We start from the raw sequence: 24,620 nt of genomic DNA on the forward strand, positions 1-24,620 counted from the left end.
TCCTAGCACAATGATAAACCTATTACCTATGACTAATATTCAATGTGGCGTTAATCTTCTTCCTTTTTTATGAAGTAAATCAGAAAACCTTTATAGAGTTCATGTTCTGTACTCATCAGTATAGGTCTTGGGGAAACTACTTTAAGAAGAAGAGATCACTCTTCATGATCACAGAACAGATATATCTAAGTAAGTACATCCCTGCCACATACCATACATTCATTCACAAATCCAAAACTTAGCAATACCACTTTTAAAATGTTGAGTAGTCATCTTATTATGATCATTATGTTTGACATATCATATGAATAGCTTTACTTTTACCTCTTTCGGTACCATGGTGCTAATGTCATTGTATCTACTATAACGAAGAAACTAGCATAAGTAATATTTAGGAAACCCCACAGGAGCCTATGCCTTGACCAGTTACATGTGAGTTAAGATTCTTTGACCTTTCCTCAGAACACAAAATATCATCAAAACATAAAACAATAAAAATATAGCATTAATAGCAATGATTAAAACATATTTTTAACTTAATATTTCCAAGCTTCTTTTATTTACTAACCTGTAGAAGATTGAATGTAATTGGTACCTATAAGCTCATAGGGTGTGGCACTACTAGGACGTATGGCTTTGTTGGGGTAGGTGTGGTCTTGTTGGAGGAAGTGTGTCACTGTAGGGGAGGCCTTAGAAGTTTCCTTTGCTCAAGCTACTCCCAGTATCTCAGACCACTTCCTGTTGCCTACAGGTCAAGATGTAGGACACTCAGCTCCTTCTACAGCAACATGTCTGACTGCACACCACCATGTCATGCCATGATGATAATGGGCTAAACCTATGAAAATTAGGTTATATTGTGTTCCCCAATATATTGTGCACCCTAAGAAGCTTATCTGGGGTCAGAGAACAAAACAGCCACTAGATAGACAAAGGGGTCAGAAAATGATGGTACACAAATCTTTAATCCTAGCATTCTGGAGGCAGAAATCCATCAGGATCTCTGAAAGTTCAAAGCCACACTGGAAACAGCCAGGCATAGTGACATACTTTTAATCCCAGGAAGTGATAGCAGGAAGCGGAAAAGTATATAAGGCATGAGTGTAGCAGGAATCTTAAGAACAGGAACTAGAGGCTTTTAGGCTTTTAGCAGCAGTTCAGCTGAGATCCATTTGGATGAGAACACAGAAGCTTCCAGTTTGAGGAAAAAGGATTGGCTGAGAAGTTGACAATATGAGGTTAGCTGTGGCTTGTGTTCTGTTTCTCTGATCTTCCAGCATTCATCCCAATATCTGGTTCCTAGGTTTGTTTTTATTAATAATACCTTTTAAGATTCATGCTACACTAATTAAATTTTTTTCCTTTATACGAGTTGCGATGGTCATGGTGTCTCTTCATAGCAACAGAAACTCTAACTAAGACAGAGTTGCAATCAGGGACTGGAGTATTGCTGTGATAGACCTAATCACACTTTTGTTTGAAGGAATATGGAATTTGGGACTGTGGATTAGAAAAGCAGTTGAAAACTTTAAGTATTGCTTAATGGGACTTACTAGAAGGAATACAGTGTTGCTGAGTGTGATTTGATGAACTGTGGGGGCCATGCCAAAGAAGTTTCAGAGGAGAAGAATTTTAGTATATTGCCTAGAAATCATTCTTGTGATATTTTGGTGATGAATGTGACTGCCTTTTTCCCTTGTCCAAGAGTCTACCTGAGGCTAAATTGAAGAGTTTTGGATTAATTCCATTGGCAGAGGAAATCTCAAAACAGCCTAGTATAGACTCTGTCATGTGGTTATTGGTGTTAACTCTAATGAAGATTTATAACAAAAAGGAGCAAGCTGAGAAAGGAAAAACACACAATGTACAATTTGAGGAGAAAATGAGTACCAGGAAGTGGAATAGAGCTATATTCAAGGAGATAACAGACTAAGAATTGAAATAAAGGGAGTGGTGATCTTGTGGCAAGATCCTATCCAGCTAGCTTTCCAACCTGTGAAGAGGAATTAAAGAAAAGCTTAGAGCCAGATGTGGTGGTGCACACCTTTAATCTCAGCACTAGAAAGGCAAGGCTGATGGATCTCTGAGTTCAAGGCCAGCCTGGTCTACAGAGCAAGTTCCAGTACAGAGAAGCTTAGGCAGTGAGGGAAGCCATGGAAAACAAAGCTGGTGAAGATATGATTGAACAAGTGGGCCATGTTCCAGCCCCAGTAAGCAGCAGAACTTGGCAGCTTCATATAGTTCTGGTTTCACAGATATAAGAAAAGGGCAATGGAATATTCCTCCACAACTAAGGAAGCTGCTGAGGCCATGCATGTGTTAGGGGTGTCCCTGAATGGATACCTAGAGAGGACATTTCATGAAGCTGTGAAGGTGGAGCCTAGATTGCCTTGGAGACCCCAAGATGTTAGAGATACCAGAGCTGTGGGATACCTGATGAGGAAAGCTGCTAACAGAGAATGGAACCAGGCCAAGAGAGAGAAGTGTGTAAACAGAGCTGAAAGGAGTTGGAGATCTGAGTGTTTTGACATCAGACATGATGAAGCAGAATTTGGCATTTGCCCAGCTGATTTTCAGTCTTGCTTTGGTCTAGTATTTCCTCATGGTTCTTCTTTACATACATTTTGGATCTGAGTGTTTTGACATCAGACATGAAGATGCAGAATTTGGCATTTGCTCAGCTGATTTTCAGTCTTGCTTTGGTCTAGTATTTCCTCACAGTTCTTCTTTACATACATTTTGGAAGGGTAATGTGTATCCTGTGCCATTATATATTAGAAGTATGTGATCTGCTTTTTGATTTTTCATTTTTTAGGGGATTACAGTTAAGAAATTGTATGATTCTAAGAAAAAATTTTGAGACTGTTATAGACTATGAGGACTTTTGAAGTTGGACTAAATGAATTTTGCATTATGATATTGTTAGAAACATATGGGGGCAGGGAGTGGAATATGGTAATTGGCCCCCATAAGTTCATAGGGAGTGGCACTCTTAGGAAGTGTGGCCTTGTTGGAGGAAGTGTGTCACTGTGGAGATAGGTTTTGAGGTCTCCTTTGTTCAAACTACCCCCAGTCTCAGACTACTTCTTCTTGCCTGTGGGTCAAGATACAGGACTCTCAGTTCCCTCTGTAGCAGTGCATGTATCTTCCTGCACACCACTTTTAATAGACTAAACTTCTGAAAATGCAAACCACCTAGTGCTGAGTGAGCTAAGGTTGATACTTGATATGTATTGGTTAATTAATGTCACATATAACAGGCAAAAATATGAGAGAATAAGGAAGAACATGATACTGTTTGTTGAATGTTAACAAATAATCCCTTCCATAAATATACTCAGGATTCAGGATGTGGAGAAGCAGAAAATAATAGGAAGAGTATGGAAAATAACAGGGATCCAAATGTCAAGGTCTTCCACCTAATCCTATGTCAAGGTCTTCCACCCAGTCCTATGTCAAGGTCTTCCACCCAATCCTATGTCAAGGTCTTCCACCCAATCTTATGTCAAGGTCTTCCACTCAATCCTAAAAAGTATAGGCACTTATGAAGGTGGGAGAATATAGTGCTAGAAGTAGAGCTCAGTGGTAATAATAGGTGAATTATTTAAATTTTTGGGTTTTTTTTTTTGAGACAGGGTTTCTCCATGTAGCTTTGAGCCTTTCCTGGAACTCACTTGGTAGCCCAGGCTGGCCTTGAACTCACAGAGAACCACCTGCCTCTGCCTCCCAAGTGCTGGGATTAAAGGCGTGTGCACCACCACCCAACAGAATTATTTAATTTATAATATATATTTAATTATTTCACCAATGGGTTTTTGTTTGTTGATTTGTGTGTGTGTGTGTGTGTATGTGTGTGTGTGTGTGTGTGTGTGTGTGTGTGTGTGTGTGTGCACATGTGTGTATGGTTTTGTTTTGGGGTTTTTTTGGGGGGGTGTTTTATTTTGTTTCTCTAGACAGGATTTCTTTGTGTAGCCCTTGTTGTCCTGGAACTTCCTCTGTAGACCAGGCTGTCCTCAAATTCAGGGAACCTCCTGCCTCTGCCTCCTGAGGACTAGGATTAAAAGCATGAGCCACCACTGTCCAGCTCACTCCAGTTTTTTGTTTTTGTTTTTGTTTTTTTAACATATTTCAATTTTGATATTTCTTACAGTTATGTATTTGATGTTCTTGTTCGGTTTGAAGGTTTGAATTTAACATATCTCATCTCAACACAAATCAAAAAATCAGATAATTGTCACTTGTCTTTTATAGCCTTGTACATAATAATCTTATCAGATGCAGTGAGGACTATGGTTGGCTAATGAATTAGAAAAGTTTATCAAAGAAGGAAATCATCGTATTGGCACATGAAGTATTCTGTGTAGTTTAATTCATCTTTCTCTGGTGTAGTACCAATTTCTCTTTCTGAGCACGAATCTGCTGCTGAGTGCTTCTTTAATTTTATGTCCTGTAGTGAGTCTTTAAAATAGCTGGAGGTCTATATACCATTTAAGTATAAACATTCTTTTATGATTTTATGTTTGCATTTGTTTCACTTACCCATTACATATGTGTTTGTTAATAATATATTAGAACTTAGTGTTGATGGAGACAATTTTTTTTTATTTTCTCACATGCTATTAGTCAACAATTTAGTAATGTGCCAATATTGACAGGCACAGTTACTTCAGCAAGTTTGAGAACCAATCATCTGACACTTAGAAAACTTATCTCATGACTGGTAGCTACAACAGAGCACAATCAAAGAGAAAGGGGCTTGTCAGAGTATATGCAGAATGCCATGGCCATCAGCCAGGGCACATCACAGATTAAAGAAAACATGTGAGTTAATTGTCAAGACGTCCAAGGGAAGGAGGCAGATAGTAACAACAGGTGCATCCATTTTATACCTCTACAACTTTGATCAGGTTATTTCATTTGCATAATCAAGTGTATTTATCTGAAAAATATAAATTAAACAGTTTTTTTTTGTGACCAGATAAGCAGCACACAGGTAATGTTTTAAAATGACTTATTGGGTTAGTATAAAAGCATGACAACATGAGTTCAAATCCCCAACTCCCATGTATAAATCTAGGCATGCTTGTTTAATACTAGCATTTGAGGATCACATCCTGAGTGCCCTCAAGTACTCACGTGTTAGCTTAACTTAAAAGTGAGCTTCCAGCTTGCATAACCACATGCATGTATCACACATCACACACACACACACACACACACACACACACACACACACACAAATTAACTTTAAAAGTAAAATCAAATAATTAGAAAAAATTGTAAAATATTTTGGGTAAGTATTATCATTTATAAATGTTTTGAATTGTATCACTCTGATATTATTGTCATTATTGAAATATAACACAGATTTATTGAAGACTTATTATGCCTGTAAATATGAGAAGTACTTTGCATGCAATAGTTCATATTGTAACTTACAGAAGGACAATAATGTTTACATAGTAGAATCAAGAGAGATGTTAGATAATTTTAATTCCAGATTATCTGCTCTTTATTATGTTCTTTGTGCTATTCCTTTTCTAAAAAAATTAAATTCGATTCACAAGAATACCTTGGAATAAACGTAAATTAGAATCAATTTTATACTACCAATAAAACTTAAATTTATTTTAATAACTTCAAAGTTCTCTGCTTAATGGCAATTCCCAAGTCTAGTGACTACTAAAGTTGCAATTCTGTAACTAAAAGTTTAGTGTATTGTAGTTTTTTTGGTTTTTGGTTTTTTTGTTTGTTTGTTTTGTTTTGTTTTTCGAGACAGGGTTTCTCTGTGCAGCTTTGAGCCTTTCCTGGAACTCACTTGGTAGCCCAGGCTGGCCTCCAACTCACAGAGATCCTCCTGGCTCTGCCTCCCGAGTGCTGGGATTACAGGCGTGTGCACCAGTGCCTGGCTGTAGTTGTTGTTTTGTTTTGTTTTTTTAACACTTATTCTTTTGGCTCTTTACTCTCTGGGGGCCCAACATCCAGCTCCCAAATAAATCATGTGGAGTCTTACTCTTACTTATGAATGCCCGGCCTTAGCTTGGCTTGTTTCTAGTCGGCTTTTCTTGACTTATTCCGTCTACCTTTCGCCCTTGGAATTTTTCCTTTCCTTACTTCTGTATATCTTACTTTCAGTCTTACTCCATGGCTGGCTGTGTGGCTGGGTGGCTGGCTCCTAATGCCCTCCTCTCCTCCTTCTCTCAATCCTTGATCTCTCCCTCCCAGATTTTTCCTCCTGTTTATTCCCTCTGCCTGCTAACCCTGCCTATCCTTTCTCTGTTTTGCTATTGGCTATTGAGCTTTTTATTAGACAAATCGAGTGTTTTAGACAGGCAAAGTAACACAGCTTCGCAGAGTTAAACAAATGCAACATAAAGGAATGCAACATATGTTTGCATCATTAAAACAAATATTCTATAGCATAAACAAATGTAACACATCTTAAAATAATATCCCACATTATGAACCAAAGGCTTTGGAGCCCCCAGCTGGATCAGGCCCTCTGGATAAGTGAGACAATTGAATAGCTAGATCTGTTTGGGAGGCATCCAGGCTGTGGGACCCAGACCTGTCCTTAGTGCATGAGCTGGCTGTTTGGAACCTTGGGCATACACAGGGACATTTTGCTCAGCCTGGAAGGAGGGGACTGGACCTGCCTGTACTGAATGCACCAGGTTTAAATGAGTCCCCAGGGGAGTCTTGGCCCTGGAGGAGATGGGAATGGAGGGGAGGGGCTGGGGGGAAGATGGGGTGGGGACGGGAGGGGGGAAGACAGGGGAACCGATGGCTGATGTGTAAAATTAAAACACAAATATAATAATAATTAAAAAATAATATTCCACACCAGTATATTCCTTCACACATAAATTTTTGAAACCTGTATTGCTACATTTTTATTGGGCCAAATTCATCACTACTCACTGTGTTATGACATCAACTACAATGAAGAAAAACACAAAATATCACAAATAGTATAAGGGGTACAAATCAAAATTAAAATTATAGGTTATTAATATGCTTAGTTTTTCTATTGTGGAGAATATTCAGAAGTTGTTTGGCTTTAACTCTTGTCCTACCCATGTGACCCTTTATCCAGGGATGACTCTATGCTTTATGCTTTTTAGTAGAAACTGCCAGCCTGGGCACTACATCAATATGGAAATTAAACTGGCAATTCAGAACACATTGATTTATGAGGTTGCATTTCTCCTTTAGATTTCATAATATTTTGAGCATTCATGAATTAAACATAAAATCAATTTAAATTAAAAGTTAAGAGGTAGGAGCTCTCAGATAGATGCTTAATGGTTTATTAGTTTTATGAAGTAAGTTAGGCACACTAAACTTTATTCTGGTGTTATTATTATTGAATATTCCAAAATACTAACAATTTCTAACCATCCATGTTCTGAACTATATATCCACCCAATTTCACAATTAAACCATTGTATCACATCTCACTGTAAATGTTGGATATCAAAAGAAACTAGTATTGAAAGAGAAGTAAAATTGAATTTTAGACATTTGGTTAAAATTTGAAAACATCTTCATCGAAGGAACATTTAGTTATTTGCAATTATTAAGTTTTAAAAATCATGCATTTAGTGAGCATTGACAAAAGAATGCATCCAAGACAATGTCGTGCAACTAAAACATATCCCTAATTGTTTACTTACATCATGTTTGCATCCCTTTATTTATTGCATTCCACTGTGTTTCTTATATTTTTGGTTGTGAGCTACCTCTTCAGCTCTCTTTCTACTGTATAATGCATGTAAAGCAATAGAGATAAAGTATAGACTAGGAAACACAGATTTGGACTTTTTCATGCACTTCTAGAAAGAAGAACAGATGTCATATGATAGATTCAACTAAAACTAAACATGAATACATTATAGTGCATATTATGTGTCAGTCCCTATTCTAATTATTTCTGTGTATTAGCTTTATCATCCTACCAACCACTCAATAATAAATGTGTCATCTCCATTTTACACATCTGCAGACTATGGCACAGGGATGTTAAATCAACTGTCAATATTTAGCAGTTAGGTGCAGTAATGTCAAGACTTTGGCACAGGAAGTCTCTCATCTAGGCTCAGGCACTGTACCTTTTGTGGGATTATTAGTCTGTAGAAGATGAACGTGGAATGATGCTATGAGGACTAGCCTTCAGCAGCTCAGGAATTGGGGGTGGGGGAGCCACAGAGTTGGAGGACTAATCACTCAATTTGACTTTTCTGTCTGAAGGAGTAAAGCTTAATTCTCTGGGGCTGGCAAAAAAAGAAAACACACACACACACACACACACACACACACACACACACACACACACCTTTTGGGTCTTTCTATTAACTCTCTCTCTCATTTCTTTATTTCTTTTCTTACCTCTATACAGATGTATCCCTTCTGTGTAGTCTTAATTTTTTTTTCTTTACAGCTTATATACTCCAGCAAAAAACCTTTCAAGCCATATAAAAATTACAATGTGGTTACATTTTATTTTTAAGTGGATGATTATGATGAATACAAGGAAAAAGTCAAGTTTTCCATATCCCTTACATGATCAAATATTTTACATATACAGGTGAAAAACAAATTACCCCTGAGAGCTCCCATACATTCATGTTCATGCAACTTCAGTATAAGCAAACAAGGCATTCTTCTCAGCCAGTTCTTTTACTGTCTGACAACATTTTGTGGTTACAAAGAAAGGGTCAATCACTTCAATCACTTTATTATTTATTTCAAAAGTTATTCTTATAAAAATCTTAAAAGAATCACAAATCTAAACTTTTATACATGAAAAACAAAGAGTCACCTCTACTTTAATTCCTCAGGGTTCATACCCACTCATCAACAGTTGTTTTTTTTTTTTTTTTAATATCAGGAAGCTGAGGGCAGAAATGAGTAGAAGGAATTAATTATCACCTTTGATCACCAACCCATCCTAACACAAAAAGCACATCAGCCAGCAATAACCAGGCTGCCATTGTTCCTATTCTCTGACTTTAAGGAGTCCCTTGCTCAACTATTAAAAGTGTGCCTTTCTAAACTTTAAATTGTTCCCCAAGATTTTCTACCTCAAAGACATTAACAAAAACATCTTAACCTAACCTAACTCATTATTTAATGCTTTGTTTTAGCTATGATGCACACCAAAACCCATGAACACATTTCCCAATATCAGAAAGAACTTGGGCTAACTACTGGGACTCGATTGTTTTCCTTAATCATTAACCTAAACCACAGTCTACAGTGCTCCTCAGGAGAAACTCATAAGTCCTAGATTCATGACATTTCCTTGTTCTTATTTTGTGCCCTCTACAGCCCCTGCTTTATCAGGGGAGGGGCAACATTATAAACAGTAGTACAGCTCAAGAGAAAATTATTTTCATAACAATCCACAGGTAAAATACCCAGTAGAATGGGATGTTTCCATGAGATAATCACACTACATTAAAGGCAGTGGGGATCCCCCCCTATACCCATTCACACAATACCCAGATAGCAGAGAAAAATTGCAGTGGCAAACATGTAAAGGCATAACAGTAGCAAGAGCCATTCTGGAGCCAAAGCTCTCAGAGCCTTGCCTATCTGAGATTCATGCATCAGTGCCTTGCATTCATATTGGTTAATCCCCTTAAATCAAATGTTGCCTGCTGCTCCTCTGCCATGGCCATCTGTAAGATCAAATTAATTTTTCTCCAAGAAATTACTGTTAGAACAAGATCTAAATGCTGAGTAGGAATGATCTAGGTGCTGATGTGAGTAGGAAAGGAATGCTGATCTGGGAGGATATGGATGTATTAATATACAAAGTAAAAAGAATAAAGGGAATTCGAGAAGTCCAGGTAAGTCCAGAGTGACTGAGGTGAAGGGGGCTCAGTGTATGAAGTTGGAGGAAAATGCAAGGAGCATCCTTTCCGGATGGATGCTATTACTTTCATTGTCTGGATACTTAGCCTATCCTTACAGCATCATGTGTCAATTTTGGCTGAAATTAAAATCACTTATGGAGGATTTCATAGTGTATCACCTCAGACCATATGTATCAGAACATCTGGGGAAAGACTAGGAGAGCTCCGATGAACACCCATGTGCTGTCAAGATTGAGAAAGGATTGTTAGGTGAACATCAGATGACCATAAATAGTGGGTGGTTTTGTGTGTCAACTTGATACAAGCTAGAGTCATCACAGGAAGGAGCCTTAGTTCAGGAAATGCCTCCTTGAGATCCAGTTATAAGGCATTTTCTCATTTAGTGATCAATGGCAGAGGACCCAACCCATAGTGGGTAGTGCCTTCCCTACGCTGTTAGTCCTGGGTTCTTTAAGAAGGTGAGCTGAGCAAGCCATGGGAAACAAGCCAAAAAGCAGCTCCCCTCAATGGCCTCTGCATAAGCTCATGCCTTCCAGGATCCTGCCCTGTTTGAGTTCCTGTCCTGACTTTCTTCAGTGAACAGCAATGCTGAAGTGTAAGCCAAATAAACCCTTTCCTTCCCAACTTACATTTTGGTAATGGTGTTTCATCACAGCAATAGAAACCCTAAGAAATCAGACGTGATAAGGTAGTGACACCTATATCAGTATAAGATATCCTGAACCAAGAATGTGGGCAGGGTTTTAATGGTGAGGGTGACTTGGCGTAGTTAATGTGGTTTATTTGATGGGGAGAAGTGGGATGGCTGATAAGGACCTATGTGACCTACATGACATCTCAAACAGAGAGAAGTAACCTTCAAATCAAGGCATTATTTTGCTTAATGAGACTTAGTCAGCTAAGTACCTTGAAGACAATTTTTTCAGCTGGCTGCATATGTAGAAGTCAGAAGTATAAAGAACTACGTGGCCTCAATGAACTATTGCTGGCTTGAAGTAGGGAAGGTACTTTGACATATTGGTATGAGAGGCCACCAGATGCTGAGAGAAGCCTGTGGCTGACAGCCAGGAAAGAAAATGGAGTCTGAGGTATTTTTTTAAAAGACTGATTTATTTTTATTTTATGTGTGTGAGTGTTTGTCTACGTGTATCTATGTGCACCTCATGTGTATCTGGGGCCTGTAAAGCCCAGAAAAAGGAACTGGAGTTACAAACACTTGAGACTGGCCATGTGGGTTCTGGGAACCAAAATTAAGTGCTTTGCAAGAGCATCAAATGTTCCTAGCCTCTGAGGTATCTCTCTAGCTCCTGAAATCTGTATCTTACATCAAAAAAGAAACTTGCCTTGCTGACAAGTATTGATCTCAAAAAAATAATCTTAAATCCAAGAAACCGGTAGACATAGATAACATTTTGATTTTAGCCCAATGAGATCATAAGCATAAATCTTGTCATATCACTCCCATACATCCAACCTGCAGAATTAAAAAAAGCTAGTAAATGTGTGACATCCAAAGGTTCTAAGTTTGCTCATCTGTTCTCTAGTAATAGACAATTCATCCACATCTCTAAGGTCTTCCTGTTATGTGATACTTCAAGTTCCCCTGAGATGCAAGGCAGTTTTCCATTTTATGTAAAAAAGGTCAACACTGACTTACATATAAATTTGATCCACCAGCACCAAAGGCAAGTCCACTGAGTTTTAAATAACCAAACTATTATTTCCTAAACAATAAAAGAATAAGAAAATTGATATTTGTAAATGTTCAAATATCACTCTGAATAAAAAATTCTACCTGGAGCAAATGGAATATCCCCTACATCAAAAACCATGGTTAGAATCAGAAAGGAAGCCCACAACAGTCCAATGCTGTAAAGTATTCAGGAGCTAACCAGAAGCCAAAGTAGTAGGTATTTGATGGCTAGACTGTAAACTTTGGACATAATTTTTTAAAAGCATCATCATCTCATACTGATTTAAGTAAAATATTTGTCATGTACCAAATTTGTTTTCATTTCATGGTGATATTTTTTAAGAAAAGCCATTTCTCCAAGTTAGAGAGAGCACTTTCACCCTTTCCTTCTCCTTCCTCCTACAGCTAAGTTAGACATGACCTGCTCAGAGGAAAGAAGGAGACACTGTGTCCTTCCTTTCTCAGAACTGAAGAGGCCTGCAGTCATGTGCATTGGTTTCTAGTGTCCATCAGTACTGGTTGCATTTTCAGACACTGTCAACAGTCCTGTGATTTCTAGCATATGGACTCTAAACACTGTGTCTTTGCTGGTGAGATTTTTCTCTCTTTCCTGTGGTGTGTCATCTCTATTAGACTTTGTAAACCACAGCAGTTGAAATCTTTAACCAGCCATTACTAATAAGCATATGTTAATTGTTGTGAAGATCATAAGCAGGTCAATTAGGAGGCAAAGACTGGAACTGAAGGCAACCAAGGCTGGAGGGAAAATCCAGGGCAGGTGTTAGCCAGCATGCTTTGCCCTGGCGGGAGCTCCCTGCATCTTGGTAGCAGCTCATTTAATGTTTTGATTTGCTGAATTTGCATTTCAAATTTCCATTCCTAATAGACGATATAGTCAGTCTTTGTTAATGAGGACTCTGATTACATGTGCCATTATAATTGGGAATTAGCAGACCAGCCTTGTTTTGGAGATTAAACCCAAAGCAAATTGGATTAAATATAGTGTGACCGAAACCTCGGGCCTCCTTTTTTTTTTTCACCCTTTTTAAAAAATCTTGAGTCAAAGGTGAAACAAAATCCATTGGTTCCAGGCATATGGCTCATAACTTTATTATCACTTGAGAGCTTTAATTATACTTTAAAAGATAGCCTTTTTTAAAAATCATTCAGTTATAGTATTAAATCCCTTTTCTCCTCCTCAAAAAAAAAAAAAAAAAAAAAAAAGCTGAAGAGTTTGAGAGCAGATCAGTAAATATTCACAATTAATTATACATTACATGGGCATACATGAGAGATTGTTTATATTTTTTATAAGGGCATTGTGTCTACAAGAGGATTGAGGTCATAACACTTCAAACTGAGCTCTATGTGAAGTGGTCCAACCTGCCTTCATGACTGTACGATTTTCAGTCAGTTTCTATAATCTATGCCGTGGAACTTTACTATGGTCTCTATGGGCATATTTACTACAAAGATTAAATTAAAAATGTTACATTGATATTGATTCTTAGGAACACATTTTAATTTCATTTTATTGAAATTTCAACACCATGTTATGGTTTGGATGGTAGCTATCATAGCCCTGACATGACATGTAGCTCAGGGTTGTGTGGGTTTTTTTTATTCTCTTGGGTCATTTGCTATTGTAATCCAGTTACACTCCAACATTTTCATTATCAAGCTTAAGACCAATTCTTCAGAAACTTCCACTAATCCCAAGCTATTGGAAAATCATGCTTATTAATTCCTATGAGATTCAGTTAGATGTTTGTTTGGCTATAGGCAGCCTTAATTACACAACAAAAGATCTTCACAAGATGAAGGGAAATTAAGATAACTTCTGAGCGAATATTGGACTTGGAAGATGAACAAACGCAATTTCAGCAGGATGTTAAAAATCATGTACAACTTTTCAGCCATAAAATGTTAATGTGTGGAGAAATGTAAAAAGGTGAACTTTTTACAGGGGTGTGGAGTTTTATTCAATTGCACTCTGTTTACAGAAGAAAATAATCATCCTGGGAAGTTGCTATCCAAATAAAGGTGAGCATGCTCCTGGCATGGCCTTACCACCCAGAGTTACCTTTAAGAGCGACTTGAGGCGCTATCCAGAAAGTGACAGAAGGGCTGGAGAGATGGGTCAGAGGTGAAGCAAGCTTGCTGCTCTTGAAGAGGACCAGAGTTCAGTTCCCATAATCCATTTCAGGAGCTCACAACTGCCTATAACTCCAGCTTCACAGGATCTGACTCCCCTTTCTGGCTTCTGAGGGCACAAGTACACATGTGCGAGATATTCACAGAGAGAGAAACATAAATTAATAAAATAAATCCTAACAAAAAGATTAAGTGATAGAGCTTGTTGTGGATGTGGCTTCTGTCATTGGAACATTAAGCATCATTACTTGGGGGTAGTGTGTTAATTCTTCAGACACTAAATGTCATGTGCATCACCTAGGCTGGTGCCTGAGGTTCTGAGGTGAGTGAGGAAAGAAGAGCTGACTAGATGTGGGTTTGCCTCAGGACCAAATGGGCACCAATGCTTGTGTTATAAGGAGGAAAAGGCTGCTTTCAGTTAAACCAATACTTAATTGTAATGGAAATATCATGAGTTTCATTTCTCAGAAATGTAAAATAATATCATTAGCATAAAATTTTCTAAAATAAAATAAAATTTTAAATTTTACTCTTGGAGTTTCATAAGAGTTATAGCACCCTTTGACACACTTGATACATGAGTGACCTGAGAATCTTTCTTACAGTGTTTCACAAATTGTCACTGTCCACATTTATTGTTATGGAAAATAAGTTCCCTTTGCTAGATTAAAAAATTAAAATAATTTGTTTACATGTTCATTTAAGTTTATTAGTTTTATATGTTTACTTAACCATAACCCAAATTATTCTTCTTGGGTTTGATTACATGGATCACTACAGGGATAATAATAGCTCTTGAGCATCTGCAAGGATGGGTTTTCAAGTGTTCAGATGGTGATTAAAAGGGCAATCTGCTTCCCACTTATCCCCAGTAATTTCTCTGTACCAGTGATGTGAGTTGTATGGGAAATAATACTGCTTTTAAACCATGGCAATTCTGATCAATCCAGTAAACTTTGGTTTGACATGCTTTAGGACTATTGGTTATCTTTTCGTCTTTGATAGCTCAAGATACTTTAGTTTTAGAAATTACCTTCTAGCTTTTGCAAAGAAAAAATGCTCATGCCCTCAAATCAGTTAAATTTGTCCCAGTTGAACATGAACAGTTACACTAAGAATTCCACTTCTTTTGATTAACAGGTGATGACTAATATCCTGGATAATTATACATGTACATATACCATATGTATATATGCACGAATATAAACGTATATGATACTTTACGAGGATGTAGAATATATTGGTGAATAATGAGATGGGATAACAAATATCAGTACATTGAATACATTAAAGGTCAGACATTTTTCGTGTGATTTTGATTTATGTGTGTATGTATGTGTGAGCTTGCATTGTGTCACAACATAAAATGTATTTTATTGCATATATTGCAATAGAATTTAAATTTTAACTGTATCCATGTAGGAGGTAAGCCAGGCAATTTTACAAACCAAATAACTACCCATCCAACCATGCTCTTGATTTCTTCAGGAACTCCTACCTTTTCATCTCCCTTCTCTGCCTTTCCAGTGTCCAGCTTCCTCTATGATAGATACTGCTAATTTCTGCTATTAGGATAATTTCCATTGTTGAAGTGTATTATTGGTGGTATATTTTGCAGAATAAAACTTATAAAACTGTGCATCAAAGAGTTCAAAGTTTTTAAATTGTATTTGTGTTTTAATTTTACACATCAGCCATGGGTTCCCCTGTCCTCTCCCGTCCCATCCCCACCTTCCCCCCAGCCCCTCCCCTCCATTCCCATCAACTGCAGGGCCAAGACTCCCCTGGGGATTCAGCTCAACCTGGTCGATTCAGTACAGGCAGATCCAGTCCCCTCCTTCCAGGCTGAGCAAAATGTCCCTGCATAAGCCCAAGGTTTCAAAGAGCCAGCTCATGCACTAAGGACAGGTCCAGGTCCCACTGCCTGGGTGCCTCCCAAACAGTTCAAGCAATTCAATTGTCTCACTTATCCAGAGGGCCTGATCCAGTTGGGGGCTCCACAGCTTTTGGTTCATAATTCATGTGTTTCCATTAGTTTGGCTGTTTGTACCTGTGCTTTTTCCAATCTTGGTCTCAACAATTCACACTCTTACAGTCCCTCCCCTTTCTCGACAATTGGACTCCTGGAGCTCCACCTGGGTCCTGGCTGAGGATCTCTGCATCCACTTCCATCACTGAATGAGAGTTCCAGCATGACAGTTAGGGTGTTTAGCCATCTGATCACCAGACTAGGTCAGTTCAGACTTTCTCACGACCATTGCCAGTAGTCTAGAGTAGATGCATCACTGTAGATTTCTGGGGACCTCTCTAGCACTTTGCTTCTTCCTGTTCTCATGTGGTCTTCATTTATCATGGTCTGTTATTCCTTGTTCTCCCTTTCTGTTCTTGATCCAGCTGGGATATTCTGCTCCCCAGATGTCAGAAAATTGAAAGCTCTCCCATGCTTATGGATAGGCAGAATTAACATAGTAAAAATGGCGATCTTACCAAAAGCAATCTACAGATTCAACACAATCCCCATCAAATTACCAACACAATTCTTCACAGACCTGGAAAGAATAATACTCAACTTCATACAGAAAAACAAAAAACCCAGGATAGCCAAAAGAATCCTGTACAATAAAACAACCTCTGGAGGCATCACAATCCCCGACCTCAAGCGCTACTATAAGAACTACAGTAATAAAAACATCTTGGTACTGGCATAAAAATCAATATGTGGACAAATGGAATCGAATTGAAGACCCTGACATTAACCCGCACACCTATGAACATATAATTTTTGACAAAGAAGCCAAAAATGTACAATGGAAAAAAGACAGCATCTTCAACAAATGGTGCTGTCATAACTGGATGTCAATGTGTAGAAGGCTGCAAATAGATCCATATCTGTCACCATGCACAAAACTTAAGTCCAAGTGGATCAAAGACCTCAACATAAATCCAGTTACTCTGAACCTGATAGAAGAGAAAGTAGGAAGTAGTCTTGAACACATTGGCTCAGGAGATCACTTTCTAAATATAACACCAGTAGCACAGACACTGAGAGAAACAATCAATCAATGGGACCAGTTGAAACTGAGAAGCTTTTGTAGAGCAAAGGACATGGTCAACAAGACAAAGCGATAGCCTACAGAATGGGAAAAGGTCTTCACCAAACCCACATCTGACAGAGGGCTGATATCCAGAATATATAAAGAACTCAAGAAATTAGACATCAAGTTGCCCAACAGTCCAATTAAGAAATGGGCTATAGAACTAAACAGAGAATTCTCAACAGAAGAAGCTCAAATGGCTGAAAGACATTTAAGGAATTGCTCAACATCCCTAATTATCTGGGAAATGCAAATCAAAATGACTCTGAGATACCACCTTACACCTGTCAGAATGGCTAAGATCAAAAACACAGAAGACAGCTTATGCTGGAGGGGTTGTGGAGCAAGGGGGACTCTCATCTACTGCTGGTGGGAATGCAAGCTTGTACAGCCACTTTGGAAATCAATATGGCGCTTCCTTAGAAAATTGGGAATCCATCTCCCCCAAGACCCAGCTGTAGCACTCTTGGGCATATACCCAAGGGATGCTCAATCATACCACAAGGGCATTTGCTCAGCTATGTTCATATCAGCATTGTTTGTAATAGCCAGAACCTGGAAACAACCTAGATGCCCTTCAACTGAAGAATGCATAAAGAAAATATGGTACACATGCACAATGGAGTACTACTCAGCAGAGAAAAACAATGACATTGTGAGGTTTGAAGGCAAATGGATGGATCTAGAAAAAATCATCCTGAGTGAGGTAACCCAGACTCAGAAGGACAAACATGGTATGTGCTCACTCATAGTAGGATACTAGATGTAAAACAAAGATGACTAGACTGCTACTCACAACTCCAGGGAGGCTACCTAGAAAACAGGACCCTAGGAAAGACCCAGGGATCACCCAATGACAGAGAAATGGATGAGATCTACATGAACAACCTGGACGACAGTGGGAGTAATGAAGGGCAAAGTTTGAGGGAAAGAGTTCAAACTTTTTAAAGTTCAAAGGTTTTTAAGTTCATGTAGTTCATTTTAAAGATCTTCAGTACTGGGTTTTCATGGGCTCCTAGACATCTTTTCTTAGTTGTGAGGGTGCTCTGAGTCTACTTGAGTGACCACCAATGGTAATACTAGACAGTAAGACCCACTGAGCTTCCCTGGTGCTGTCACACTTTGTTTCTAGGAGAATTAAATGTTGTCCATGTGATTCCACAGAGAAAATACAGCTAGAAAATTGTGTCCAATTCTTCTGTTCTCTGCTCTTAGCCCTTTTTCCTTTGTGGATTTTAGTACACGTTCCGATGTGTAGAAGCTCTTGGTGAGTCTTGGGAGACCTGGGAGACCTTTCATTGAGTCATTTTTTCTAAGAGCAGTATTGAAGACCACAGCATTACAAAAAGATGAATAGCCTCCTTGTGGTAAAAACTACAAGGCCTCCCACTACATGGAGGTTTTATCATTTTACTGCAGTATTCCATTCTTGATGGACATGTAATTTCCATGGTGACAGGTAAAGTATATTCTGTCTTTTTAGTATATTGAAGTTTTTATTCTTACCAGTTTGCTTTGCATATGTAAGATACATTTATACCTGCATTGTTTCTTGTGATATGTTTTCACTTTTAATTTTGAGTGTAAAAGGACTGAATATGTATGTCTAAAAGAACTTGGTATTTCTTCTTCTTAAACTCACTTTTTTATTAGAGTACCTGGCATTCTTATTATTGATTTTTAGTTTATTTTGGATGATGTCAGAAATTTGGTAGGTATGTTTGAATTACAAAATAAATGTAATTATTATTAAAACAAATGTAGACATACTACCTCAAGTATTAGCAAAGCTTGAAATCAATACTGCAAGAGTTCTGAAAAAAGATTTTTTACCCGGGCTCTATCTGAGAACAAAAAATTCATATAGTGATTAAAATTCAGGCCAGTCATTTTGCTATTTATTTTACAAAGCAAAATTTTTCTTCTTATTCTAAAATATTGACAAATAAATTTCAAACACAGTTGGTCAAAGGAACTTTCTGGATAATTATGTTAAACAATAAAATTAGTTACTTTCCTTTTGCTGCGTTAAAACACCACGGCAATTTATAAAAGGACAAGTTTGATTTAGCTCATGGTTCCAGAGGGAGAGTCCACAATGAAGGGAAAGGCCTGGCAGCTGGCAGCCAAAGCAAGGAGTTGAGAAATCACATTGTCAACCACAAACAGAAAGCGGGGACAGTGAACTGGAAGTGGGGTGACATTATAAACGCTTCAAGTCTGTTCCAGTGATGTCCTTCCCCCAGCAAGGTTCCTCCTCCTCAAGGCTCTACACCTCAACAAATAGGGCCCCCTAGGGACCTGTGTTCAAATAGTTAAGCTTGTCTGCAACATTTCTCATTCAAACTACTGCAAGTGCCCAAACAGAAAAAGATATACATATGAGTATATACGTTTAAAAAAAAAATAGAATGATGGGTTATGTTCAACAGCACCTGAACCTTAAAGTTGTGCATTAATGTTCCACAGCCCAAACTTAAAGCAATCTCAGAAAAGTCAAGTGCAGTAGCACCAGATTCACCAAAAGAAACTGATTTTGTGTTAGGCATGGTAGCTAACTCCTCAATGCAGTTTTGTACACCATGTATATTGGTGACAGCTGGCTAGTATTCAGGAATAATGAAAGACAGAGACAGTGGATGGGAGAGAGAAAGAGAGATAACAAGCCTGGTAGGGAGATGGGCGCCTGGGAAGGCCCCCAAATCATTAAGATCTAAATCACTACTAATGCTAGAAAAGCAGAAACTAATTAATGAAGCAGCTCTCAGCACTTTTGTGATTTTTTTTAAAAAATCTTCAGATAAGCATGATAATACGTGCTTACAATACCAGCATTTGGAAGCCTGATACATGAAAATCTGTTTAAGACCAGTCTCAGCTGAACATCAAGTTTGAGGCAAGTCTAGTTTACATGAAACCCTATCTCAAAGCCTACTGCTTCACATTAAAAAATGGTACATTACTTTTTATAATTCATCTGTATCTCTTATTACTTTAATACTGGGTTGTTATTTTATTGGGTGCAATACACTATTCATAATTTTAAGTATTACTGTTGCTATTATTATTGCTATTATAGATATTAGTAATAAATTATTTTATGCTTAAAGTATTTTCAGATATATTTTCTCACTGTAAATAATGATTCAGTTATGTCCCTTTTAGAAAAATGAGAGGCATCTAAATGTTCAGTAAATAGATTGGTGTATTTTTGTAGTAGTTTGGTGGCCTTTCTAATAAACATCTTAACCTAAACTTTAAGGAAAATAAATGCTGGTTTGATAGTGACTTGCTCTACCCATGTTCACACAATTAGAGACAGAGCTGTCTCCCTCCCTTCCTCCTTTCCTTCATTTGTCATCTTGGCACTTTGCGGGGCCTGCTGCTGCTCCAGTTGCTCTTAGAAGGTGAGAACTCCATTGCATGATGTGACCTGGTGTCCTTAAGGAACAGACAGACTGGTTGAGGAGTCCCGCCAACTGAAATACATCGTCTCCTCGGTGTGATGATGGAAATGTTGCAGTGACTCAGAGGAAGAAATGACTGGCTCTGGGGAAGGATGGAGATGGCTAGGTGTGGAAGGATCACAAATGTTTCAGAACAAGTCTAGAAAGAAAGCCTGTGGTAGTTTTGAGGAGTCCAGCTAAAATCATCTGTAGATGTAACCGTCTTGTTAAATAAGAAACACAGAACCAATTGCACAGTTAAAAACCACAAGGTCAGAGCAAGAGCGGAAAACCTTACCCTTCACTGCTTCTGCTGTTCTTCCTCTCTGCAAGTGACCTACTTCTGTGGCGTCCTGTCTATTTAAAGACTTTCTGTTCTGTTTTCTCATTGGTTGTAAACCCAGCCACATGACCTCCTTGTCACTGCCTGTTTGTACAGACCTCCAGGTCTTCTATGGTTGGTATTGAGATTAAAGGTGTGTGTCTGCCATGCTGGCTGTGTCCTTGAACACGCAGAGATCCACCTAGCTCTGCCTCCCAAGTGCTGGGATTAAGGGCGTGCCCCACTACAGCTCAGCTTCTGCTCTGGACTGGCGGGTAAGAGAGATTTGTCCTGACTGGGCCAGGCAGGAAAACTCTTAACTACAATCATCTACTGACATTACATATAAGAATATCAGAGTCACCACCCTGAAATACAGAAAGATGTATCCCTCTGAGAAAAACATACTCCATATTTAACCCAAGGTATTCTCTCTCTCTCTCTCTCTCTCTCTCTCTCTCTCTCTCTCTCTCTCTCCCATCTCATATCACTTTTTAAAAAAATTTTTCTTTTATTGAAAATAGATTTTTCCCCAAACAATATATCCTCATTACAGTCCTTCCTCCCTCTACTCTGAGCTCCTACCCACCTCTGCTGCCATCTGGATCCATTCCCTTTCTACCCTTGCTAGAAAGCAAACATGCATCTATGGGATTATGACCTAAAAAAATAAAATTTAACATATCAAAAACGGACAAAACAAACAAATACAAAGAAAAGAGCCCAAACAAAGGCAAAAATAAAGACCCACTCATTCACATACCCAGGAATCTCATAAAAACACTAAATTGGAAGCTAAAATATATACTCAAAGGACCTATTGAGTAAAAGGAGAGAAGAAAATATACATAAATAAAATAATAAAAATAAAATAAAAATTTTAAAATGGAGTAGCCCTGACAAGACAAGAGCCTCCAATGATGCTGGCGATTTCACTTTCTGTTAGTCATCTACTGCTAGGCATGCAGCCTACCCTTAAGAGTAGCTTGTTTCTTCAGTGAGACTCCCTTGGAGAAAACTGTATTTTCACTAGCAAGTGTTTATCAATCGGAGACTGCTTCTGGATTAAGGATGGGGGCAAGTGCCCACTTTCAGTTCTAGGTGCAAACCTGTGAAGGTCTGTGCATTATGCCATGGTCCTGGTGAGTTTGTGTGTGTGTCAATCTTACTGATGGAGAGGGCTTTGTTTCTTTAGTGTCCTCCATTCCCTTTGACTCCTATACTTTTTTCTCAGCTCCTCTTCTATAGTATTCCCTGAGCCATAAGGGGAGAGATTTGATGGAGACATCCCATTTAGGGCTGAGTATTCCAAGGTCTCTCATTCCGTATAATGTCTGGCTGTGTGTCTCTGAATTTGTTCCTATTTATCACAGGAGGAAGCTTTGCTGATGATGGCTAAGCAAGGCATTGATCTATGAAGATAGCACAATATCATTGGGAGTAATTTCTTTATTATTATTATTATTATTATTATTATTATTATTATTATGTGTTTTAATTTTATACATCAGCCATGGGTTCCCCTGTCCTCCCCCTTCCCACCCCCACCCCCACCTTCCTCCCACCCCCTCCCCTCCATTCCCATGTCCTCCAGGACCAAGACACCCCTGGGGATTCATTTAAACCTGGTGGATTCAGTACAGGCAGGTCCTGTCCCCTCCTTCCAGGCTGAGCATGTGTCCCTGTGTAAGCCCAAGGTTCCAAACAGCCAGCTCATGCACTAAGGACAGGTCCTGGTCCCACAGCCTGGGTGCCTCCCAAACAGTTCAAGCTATTCAATTGTCTCACTTATCCAGAGGGCCTGATCCAGCTGGGGGCTCCACAGCCATTGGTTCATAATTCATGTGCTTCCATTCGATTGGCGATTTGTCCCTGTGCTTTTTGCAATCTTGGATTCAACAATTCACACTCTTGCAGTCCCTCCTCTTTCTCGACAGTTGGACACCTGGAGCTCCACCTGGGGCCTGGCTGAGGATCTATGCATCCACTTCCATCAGTTATTGGATGAGAGTTCCAGCACGACAGTAGGGTGTTTAGTCATTTGATCACCAGATTAGGTCAGATCAGGCTTTCTCTCAACCATTGCCAGCAGACTACAGAGGATATATCATTGTGGATTTCTGGGGACCTCTCCAGCACTCTGCCTATTCCTGTTCTCATGAGGTCTTCATTTATCATGGTCTGTTATTCCTCGTTCTCCCTTTCTGTTCTTGATCCAGCTGGGATCTACTGCTCCCCTAAGCTCTCTTTCCCTCAAATCTTGCCCTTCATTACTCCCAGTGTTGTCCAGGTTGTTCATGTAGATCTCATCCATTTCTCTGTCATTGGGTGATCCCTGGGTCTTTCCTAGGGTCCTGTTTTCTAGGTAGCCTCCCTGGAGTTGTGAGTAGCAGTCTAGTCATCTTTGTTTTACATCTAGTATCCTACTATGAGTGAGCACATACCATGTTTGTCCTTCTGAGTCTGGGTTACCTCACTCAGGATGATTTTTTCTAGATCCATCCATTTGCCTTCAAACCTCACAATGTCATTGTTTTTCTCTGCTGAGTAGTACTCCATTGTGCATGTGTACCATATTTTCTTTATGCATTCTTCAGTTGAAGGGCATCTAGGTTGTTTCCAGGTTCTGGCTATTACAAACAATGCTGATATGAACATAGCTGAGCAAATGCCCTTGTGGTATGATTGAGCATCCCTTGGGTATATGCCCAAGAGTGCTACAGCTGGGTCTTGGGGGAGATGGATTCCCAATTTTCTAAGGAAGCGCCATATTGATTTCCAAAGTGGCTGTACAAGCTTGCATTCCCACCAGCAGTAGATGAGAGTCCCCCTTGCTCCACAACCCCTCCAGCATAAGCTGTCTTCTGTGTTTTTGATCTTAGCCATTCTGACAGGTGTAAGGTGGTATCTCAGAGTCATTTTGATTTGCATTTCCCAGATAATTAGGGATGTTGAGCAATTCCTTAAATGTCTTTCAGCCATTTGAGCTTCTTCTGTTGAGAATTCTCTGTTTAGTTCTATAGCCCATTTCTTAATTGGACTGTTGGGCAACTTGATGTCTAATTTCTTGAGTTCTTTATATATTCTGGATATCAGCCCTCTGTCAGATGTGGGTTTGGTGAAGACCTTTTCCCATTCTGTAGGCTATCGCTTTGTCTTGTTGACCATGTCCTTTGCTCTACAAAAGCTTCTCAGTTTCAACTGGTCCCATTGATTGATTGTTTCTCTCAGTGTCTGTGCTACTGGTGTTATATTTAGAAAGTGATCTCCTGAGCCAATGTGTTCAAGACTACTTCCTACTTTCTCTTCTATCAGGTTCAGAGTAACTGGATTTATGTTGAGGTCTTTGATCCACTTAGACTTAAGTTTTGTGCATGGTGACAGATATGAATCTATTTGCAGCCTTCTACACGTTGACATCCAGTTATGACAGCACCATTTGTTGAAGATGCTGTCTTTTTTCCATTGTACATTTTTGGCTTCTTTGTCAAAAATTATATGTTCATAGGTGTGCGGGTTAATGTCAGGGTCTTCAGTTTGATTCCATTGGTCCACATATTGGTTTTTCATGTCAGTACCAAGATGTTTTTATTACAGTAGCTCTATAGTAGAGCTTGAGGTTGGGGATTGTGATGCCTCCAGAGGTTGTTTTATTGTACAGGATTCTTTTGGCTATCCTGGGTTTTTTGTTTTTCTGTATGAAGTTGAGTATTATTCTTTCCAGGTCTGTGAAGAATTGTGTTGGTAATTTGATGGGGATTGTGTGGAATCTGTAGATTGCTTTTGGTAAGATTGCCATTTTTACTATGTTAATCCTGCCTATCCATGAGTATAGGAGATCTTTCCATTTTCTGACATCTTCTTCAATTTCATTTTTCAGGGACTTAAAGTTCTTGTCATATAGGTCCTTCACATGCTTAGTTAGAGTAACCCCAAGGTATTTTATATCATTTGTGGCTATTGTAAAGGGTGATGTATCTCTGATTTCCTTCTCAGCCTGTTTGTCTATTGTATATGGGAGGGTTACTG

The sequence above is a fragment of the Onychomys torridus genome, chromosome 9 (assembly GCF_903995425.1).
Source record: "Onychomys torridus chromosome 9, mOncTor1.1, whole genome shotgun sequence".
NCBI classification, from domain to species: domain Eukaryota; kingdom Metazoa; phylum Chordata; class Mammalia; order Rodentia; family Cricetidae; genus Onychomys; species Onychomys torridus.